Below are 8,639 nucleotides of genomic sequence, written 5' to 3' on the forward strand. Positions count from 1 at the left end.
AGTGCAGGCAGTGTGCCCCCGGTGATGCGTTGGGCAGACCGCACCACCCTCTGGAGAGCCCTACGGTTGCGGGTGGGGATGGAGCCCGACAGGATGCTCTCAGTTGTGCATCTGTAAACGTTTGTGAGCCTCCTGAGGTTGAAGAGACGCTGTTGCGCCTTCACCACATGATCTGTGTGGGTGGACCATTTCAGATTGTCGGTGACGTGTACGCAGAGGAACTTAAAAGCTTTTCACCTTCTCAACTGCGGTCCCGTCAATGTGGCTAGGCGTGTTCTCTTTGCTGTTTCCTGTTTTTCAGGTCTCTCCAGAGATGTACGATCAGGTTCAAGTCCGGTCTCTGGCTCTGCCACTCAATGACATTCAGAGACTTGTCCCAAAGCCACTGCTGCCTTGTCTTGGCTGTGTGCTTAAGGTCATTGTCTTGTTGGAAGGTGAACATTTGCCTCAGTCTGAGAACCTGCTCCAGAGCGTTCAGGACTTCATCAAGGATCTCTGTACTTTGCTCCGTTCATCTTTGCCTCAATCCTGACAAGTCTCCCAGTCCCTGCCGCTGAAAAACATCCCCACAGCATGATTATGTTGCCACCACCATTTTTCACTGTAGGGATGGTGCCAGCTTTCCTCCAGACAGTTCAATCTTGGTTTCATCAGACCAGAGAATCTTGTTTCTCATGGCCTGAGAATATTTTAGGTGCCTTTTGGCAAACTCTAAGCGGGCTATCATGTGCCTTTTACTGAGGAATGGCTTCCATCTGGCCACTCTATGATAAAGGCCTGATTGGTGGAGTGCTGCAGAGATGGCTGTCCTTCTGGAAGGTACTCCCACCTCCACAGAAGAACTCTGTCAGAGTGACCATCGGGTTATTGGTCACCTCCCTGACCAAGGCCGTTCTCCCCTGATTGCTAAGTTTGGCCAGTTCTAGGAGGAGTCTTGGTGGTTCCAAACTTCTTCCATTTAAGAATAATGGAGGTGACTGTTCTTAGGGCGCTTCAATGCTGCAGAATTATTTTGGTACCCTTCCCCAGATCTGTGCCTCGACACAATCCTGTCTCGGAGCTCTACGGATTATTCCTTCAACCTCATAGTGCATGTCTAGGTAAAAACCAAGCTGTCAGCTGTGGGACCTTATATAGACAGGTATGTGCCTTTCCAAATCATGTACAATCAATTGAATTTACCACAGGTGGATTCTTATCATAGTTTTCTAAACTATCAAGGATAATCAATGGAAACAGGATGCACCTTAGCTCAATTTGGAGTCTCATCAAATCAAATTTATTTATATAGCCCTTCGTACATCAGCTGATATCTCAAAGTGCTGTACAGAAACCCAGCCTAAAACCCCAAACAGCAAGTAATTTTTGTCATTATGAGCTATTGTGAATAGATTGCTGAGGACAACAATTTCATCAATTTTAGAGTAAGGCTGTAACGTAACAAAATGTGGGAAAAGGCAATCAGTCTGAATAATTTCTGAATGCACTGCATATACAACATTATTTGGACACCCCTTCCAATTAGTGGATTAGACTATTTCAGCCACACCCGTTAGTGACAGGTGTGTTAAATCGAACACACAGCCATTTGATCTCCATAGACAAACATTGGCAGTAGAATGGCCTTACTAAAGAGCTAAGTGACTTACAACGTGGCACCCTCATAGGTTGGCACCTTTCCAACAAGTCAGTTTCCTGCCTCTGGTTTGATGAAACTAAAATAGAACTGTTTGGCCATAATGACCATTGTTATGTTTGGAGGAAAAAGGGGGAGGCTTGCAAGCCAAAGAACACCATCCCAACCGTGAAGCACGGCAGCATCATGTTGTGGGGATGCTTTGCTGCAGGAGGGACTGGTACACGTCACAAAATAGATGGCATCATAAGGAAGGAACATTATGTGGATATATTGAAGCAACATCTCAAGACAACAGTCAGGAAGTGAAAGCTTGGTCGCAAATGGGTCTTCCAAATGGACAATGACCCCAAGCATACTTCCAAAGTTGTGGCAAAATGGCTTAAGGACATCAAAGGCAAGGTATTGGAGTGGCCATCACAAAGCCCAGACCTCAATCCCATAGAAAATTTGTGGGCAGAACTGAAAAAGCGTGTGCGAGCAAGGAGGCCTACAAACCTCACTCAGTTACACCAGCTCTGTCAGGAGAAATGGCCCAAAATTCACCCAACTTATTGTGGGAAGCTTCTGGAAGGCTACCTGAAACATTTTTACCCAAGTTAAACCATTTAAAGGCAGTGCTACCAAATACTAATTGAGTGTATGTAAACTTCTGACCCACTGGGAATGTGATGAAAGAAATAAAAGCTGAAGTAAATCATTATTTCTACTATTATTCTGACATTCACATTCTTAAAATAATGTGGTGATCCAAATTTTCCGAAAACAGGGATTTTTTATTGTCCGGAATTGTGGAAAAACTGAGTTTAAATGTATTTGGCTAAGGTGTATGTAAATTTCCGACTTCAACTGTATAATGGTGTGGGTCCTTTCCTGTTTCAGCATGATAATGCCCCCGTGCACAAAGTGAGGTCCATACAGAAATGGTTTGTAGAGATCGGTGTGGAAGAATTTGACTGACCTGCACAGAGCCCTGACCTCAACCCCATAAAACACCTTTGGGATGAATTGGGACTCTGACAGCAAGTCAGGCCTAATCGCCCAACATCAGTACCCGACCTCACTAATTATCTTGTGGCTGAATGGAAGCAAGTCCCCACAGCAATGTTACAACATCTAGTGGAAAGCCTTCCCAGAAGAATGGAGGCTGTTATAGCAGCAAAAGAGGGACCAACTCCATATTAATGCCCTTGATTTTGGAGTAGGTTGTTCGACGAGCAGGTGGCCACATACTTTTGGTAATGTAGTGTCGTTTCAGCAGAGAGGAAAAGGCGAAACGAGAGAGCTCACTCGCCAAAATGTGTCCAGAATAAGCCCAATGTGTTTCCATGTGCATAATATGCAGACCTAAGCTTGTCGCCTGCCTTCCCGCCTTTGGAACAAAGACTCCCATTGCGGATATATGAGCATTTCGTCATTATATACAGATCTCTGGTTTCAGTCTCTTGGGAATTGGAAAGGACAATTGGCGGGTGCACTGTTAGTAGCTGGATTCCCCTCAAGTGAATTGATATTTCGCCAAAAGTATAGGCTATAATTACTCCTGTCTAAATAAAATTCATACAAAATACTTCACCAGGGAGCATTACTTAGCCACAGATGATCATTAGCTTCTTTAAAAAATGTTTGCTGTGAATTGATTCAAATCACAAATGTGTTGGCCTATGCCTACTTGGGAAGACCGCAATTTGGGTCGTGAGTGTGGCAATAGGTCTAACTGATTGAGTTGTGACTGTCAGGGGTGTGTGGCTAAGATATGGTGCGTCTCTCTCCGGAATGCATGCACTCAGCTCTCCAAATGCACTCAGCTGTCTCCCGCCAATTCTTGTGCATTCATGTTTCATTGTGTGAATTGTTTACCCTTTCACTGTTTTTTTATCAATTCCCCATTGCATGTGTCACTCGTAGGCCTAGGAAATGTACTGTTAATCCCCCGTTATTTGGTTACATTGATTTCTGTTAATGCACGTTTTAATTCGTCATTTACCATTCTCGGACTGGAAACGTTGTTTTTGGAGTTCACAACCTCCTACACTTGTAAGAAACAAGTTTTTGGTTTATTACATAACAATTACGAATTGTGTAACATTTCAAAAAATATATATCGTTTTGAGTGCTCAATGTGAGCAATGAGCATGTGCCTGGATCCAGCGCTGATTTTAGCAAATCTTTAGTAAACTTTGGTGGGGCAAACTACCCCAAAAATGTGGGTGGGTGCATGCCAGCAAAACCAATACACAACAATAAACAATACATTAATTGCATTATAACGGTGCCAAACGGTGCCCACAAACTGTTTGGGTCTAAATAAAACTGTCCCAACAGCAGTCCCAACACCTTACCACTGCTACACCTGGCTATCAGCTGAGCCTCGTCTGACAGTGAAACAGTTCATTCAGCCTCAGTTACTGCCTTTAAAAAAAACATCGCTGATATGGCTGACTTACTTAAACAAATGTGGTTTCTATTAATAATTTAGATGGACAAACTATGGCATAAGGTCACAACGAGCGGATAAGAGGTAATCAGTCATTGCAAGTCAGAACCATTGGATAAATGAATGGGGCATATAAGCAGACAATGAAAGCTCTTACAAATATCGAAGATTACATTTCTCTAAAACAGGCTATAGACTTCATGTGCACCACCAAGTCAGAACAGTAGGCGAAATTATGAGGGGAAAAGTGAACAAATTATTAGGGTGAGGCACATGGGTTACTAACAGCTTACTACACAACATACACTTACTATTATTTTCCTAGCTACAGATAGTATTCCCCTAGCATATTACATAATTTATGCAGCAGCATACAATACATTTTTGGACTCACCTTCTGCTGTGCTCACTTGAACAGCGCAGCAGTCCTTTGTGGGGAAATTTTGTGTTAACACTTTGTCATCAAAGTCTGGCATTCTCTGGATTTATGGTGCTTTCAAGACAACTGGGAACTTGGAAAAAACAAGGTTGAATCATGATGACATCTGTGATCTTCAGGACAGAGCTCTAGAAAGAGGCCAGAGTTCCCGACTTGCAATTCCCAGTTGGATGAATGTTAAACGTATTTTCCTAGTTGGAGCTCCTCCGTTGTCTTGAACTCACTGAAGTTAGATTTCCTAGTTCCAACTTTCCAGTTGTTTTGAGCGCGGCAGAAGTCATGCTGGATTGACAACATGGCCAATGTTGAATATTTAGCTTTTTAAACTTGGAAAAGAGACCCTTAAACCCAGACTTGGGACCACACACCAACTCCACTGAATAGCAGGCTAGTGATTGCTTTGCAATGCTTGCAGTTAGCCACTGATTCCTTCCAAACCACTCATTGTTGAATTTGCGATTTCCAACATGTTGTGTAATGTTTATGTTCAATGGCCGATGAGCACTGATACGTTTTATCTATAATTTCTCTTCATTATTTCTCTTCAGAATGAAAAGGATTTGCCAGTAGACTTGTCGACTTGATTCATGATGATGACTGCTAGCTTGCTAGCTAAGATTTTGAAAGTATCAGAGTCCTGGGTTCGCGCCCAGGCTCTGTCGTAACCGGCCGCGACCGGGAGGTCCGTGGGGCGACGCACAATTGGCCTAGCGTCGCCCGGGTTAGGGAGGGCTTGGTCGGTAGGGGTGTCCTTGTCTCATCGCGCACCAGCGACTCCTGTGGCGGGCTGGGCGCAGTGTACGCTAGCCAAGGTGGCCAGGTGCACGGTGTTTCCTCCGGCGCATTGGTGTGGCTGGCTTCCGGGTTGGATGTGCGCTGTGTTAAAGAAGCAGCGGCTTGGTTGGTTGTGTATTGGAGGACGCATGACTTTCAACCTTCGTCTCTCCCGAGCCCGTACGGGAGTTGTAGCGATGAGACAAGATAGTAGCTACTACAACAATTGGATACTACGAAATTGGGGAGAAAAAGGGGTAAAAAAAATAAAAAATTAAAAATAAAAAAAAAAGATTTTGAAAGTATGATGTTGACATGATCAGTCCAATCAAAGATACTGTAGAAACAGTGGCAATAAAAAGTATGTGAACCCTTTGGTATTACCTGGACTTCTGCATAAATTGGTCATACAATTTGATCTGATCTTCATCTAAGTCACAACAATAGACAAACACAGTGTGCTTAAACTAATAACACAACAATTATTGTATTTTTCTTGTCTATATTGAATACATAATTTAAACATTCACAGTGTAGGTTGTAAAGGGTAATGAGGGTAATGACTCCAAAAGATAATTGGAGTCAGGAGTCAGCTATCCTGGAGTCCAATCAATGAGATGAGATTGGAGATGTTGGTTAGAGCTACCCTGCCCTATAAAAAACACTCACAAAATTAGAGTTTGCTATTCACAAGAGGCATTGCCTGATGTGAACCATGCCTCAAACAAAAGAGATCTCAGAAGATTTAAGATGAAGAATTATTGACTTGCATAAAGCTGGAAAGGGTTATAAAAGTATCTCCAAAAGCCTTGATGTTCATCAGTCCACTGTAAGACAAATTGTATATAAATAAAGTTCAGCACTGTTGCTACTCTCGCTATGAGGGGCTCTCCTGCAAAGATGACTGCCAGAGCACAGCGCAGAATGCTCAATGAGGTTAAGAAGAATCATAGAGTGTCAGCTAAAGACTTACAGAAATCTCTGGAACACATAAAACACTAAACAAGAATGGTGTTCATGGGAGAACATTACGGAAGAAGCCACTGCTGTCCAAAAAAAAAAAATTTCTGCATGATTGAAGTTCGCAATAGCACCTGGATGTTCATCAGTGCTACTGGCAAAAAAATTAAACTAAAGTTCAGTTGTTTGGAAGGAACACACAACAAAAAAAAAAGAAAAAAAGGCACAGCACTCTAACATCAAAACCTCATCCCAACTGTACAATTATGGTGGAGGGTGCATCATGGCTTGGGGCTGCTTTGCTGTCTCAGGGCCTGGAAAAGTTTGCTATCATCGACGGAAAAATGAAATCCCAAGTTTATCAAGACATTTTGCAGGAGAATGTAAGGATATCTGTCCGCTAATTGAAGCTCAACATAAGTTGGGTGATACAACAGGACAACAACCCACAACACAAGTAAATCAACAACAGAATGGCTTCAAAATAAGAAAATATGCCTTCTGGAGTGGCCCAGTCAGAGTCTTGACCTCAACTCAATTGAGATGCTGTGGCATGACCTCAAGAGGGGTTCACACCAGACATCCCAAGAATATAGCTGAAGTGAAACAGTTTTGTAAAGAGGAATGGTCCAAAATTCCTCCTGACCGTTGTGCAGGTCTGATCCGCAACTACAGAAGGTTATACAGAGGTTATTGCTGCCAAAGGAGGGTCAACCAGTTAATAAATCCAAGGGATCATGTACTTTTCCCACCCTGCACTGTGAATGTTTACACAGTGTTCAATAGAGACATGAAAACGTATAATTGTTTGTGTGTTATTGGTTTAAGCAGACTGTGTTTGTCTGTTGTTGTGGGGCCCCACATGGGTGCATTCTCAGCCCTCTCCTGTACTCCCTGTTCACCCATGACTGTGTGGCCATGCACGCTTCCAACTCAATCATAAGGTTTGCAAATGACAGTACAATGGTAGGCTTGATTACCAACAACGCCGAGACGGCCTACACGGAGGAAGTGAGGGACCTCGGAGTGTGGTGTCAGGAAAATAACCTCACACTCAACGTCAACAAAACAAAGGAGATGATTGTGGACTTCAGGAAACAGCAGAAGGAACACCCCCCTATCCATATCGTGGGACAGTAGTGGAGAAGGTGGAACGTTTTAAGTTCCTCAAGGTACACATCACGGACAAACTGAAATGGTCCACCCACACAGACAGCGTGGTGAAGAAGGCGCAACAGCGCAAATAAATTCATTAAAAATCCTACAATGTGATTTTCTGGATTCTTTTTCTCATTTGGTCTGTCATAGTTGAAGTGTACCTATGATGAAAATTACAGGCCTCTCTCATCTTTTTAAGTGGGAGAACTTGCACAATTGGTGGCTGACTAAATACTTTTTTGCCCCACTGTATATACTGTACTCTATACCATCTACTGCATCTGGCCTATGCCGCACGGCCATTGCTCATCCATATATTTATGTACATATTCTTATTCATCCTTTTACACTTGTGTGAATAAGGTAGTTGTTGTGAAATTGTTAGATTACTTGTTAGATATTACTGCACTATCGGAACTAGAAGCACAAGCATTTCGCTACACTCGCATTAACATTTGATAACCATGTGAATGTGACCAATACTATTTGATTTGATTTGACTTAGATGAAGATCTGATCAAATTCTATGACCAATTCATGTAGGGTTCACATACTTTTGCTTGCCACTGTATAACTTGATTTGACTTAATTTTATCTGTGGCCATTGACCTTGTGCCTTCTTCGATGGGCACTTCTAATGTAATTCTATGGTAGCACTGAAGGGGCATGAATTTTTAAGCTCTACCCTTAGATTTTGCTGAGCCAATCACGGCGCAACTAGAGAACATTACCAACCCCTACGCTCCATATTTTCTGCTGGCTGCCCCATCACCACAGAACTCGGAAAAAGCATTACAAGCATTTTGTTAAACATGTGTATGTGACCAATACAATTTGATTTGATTTGAAAGCACTGAGCTAGGCTAAAACACCAGCATTTTGAGGTGGCTTACTCAAGGAATAAAAAAAGTGACCAAGTTTGTATGCGGCTTTATTAACTCAATGATGTTTTATTTTATTTTTTAAAAAAAATGCAAACTGATATGTGACACGTATAAATGACAAAATAGCATGCTAAAAATGTGGGGCTCAAAACCTGCCCTGAATGATCGCCATTACCTGGAGGCTATCTCAGAGTTCTATACGCTCATTTCTTTAGCCTCCAATTGATCACAGTGTATCCATTCCATCCATACGTTCAGAACGAATTCGCCCAATTAGTTACTGCTGCGCATGCGCCGTATTCTGTTTCGTCTCCTTGACCAATACGCTTCCCTATATGATAACATGTGATA

The sequence above is a fragment of the Oncorhynchus clarkii genome, chromosome 23 (assembly GCF_045791955.1).
Source record: "Oncorhynchus clarkii lewisi isolate Uvic-CL-2024 chromosome 23, UVic_Ocla_1.0, whole genome shotgun sequence".
Lineage (NCBI taxonomy): Eukaryota > Metazoa > Chordata > Actinopteri > Salmoniformes > Salmonidae > Oncorhynchus > Oncorhynchus clarkii.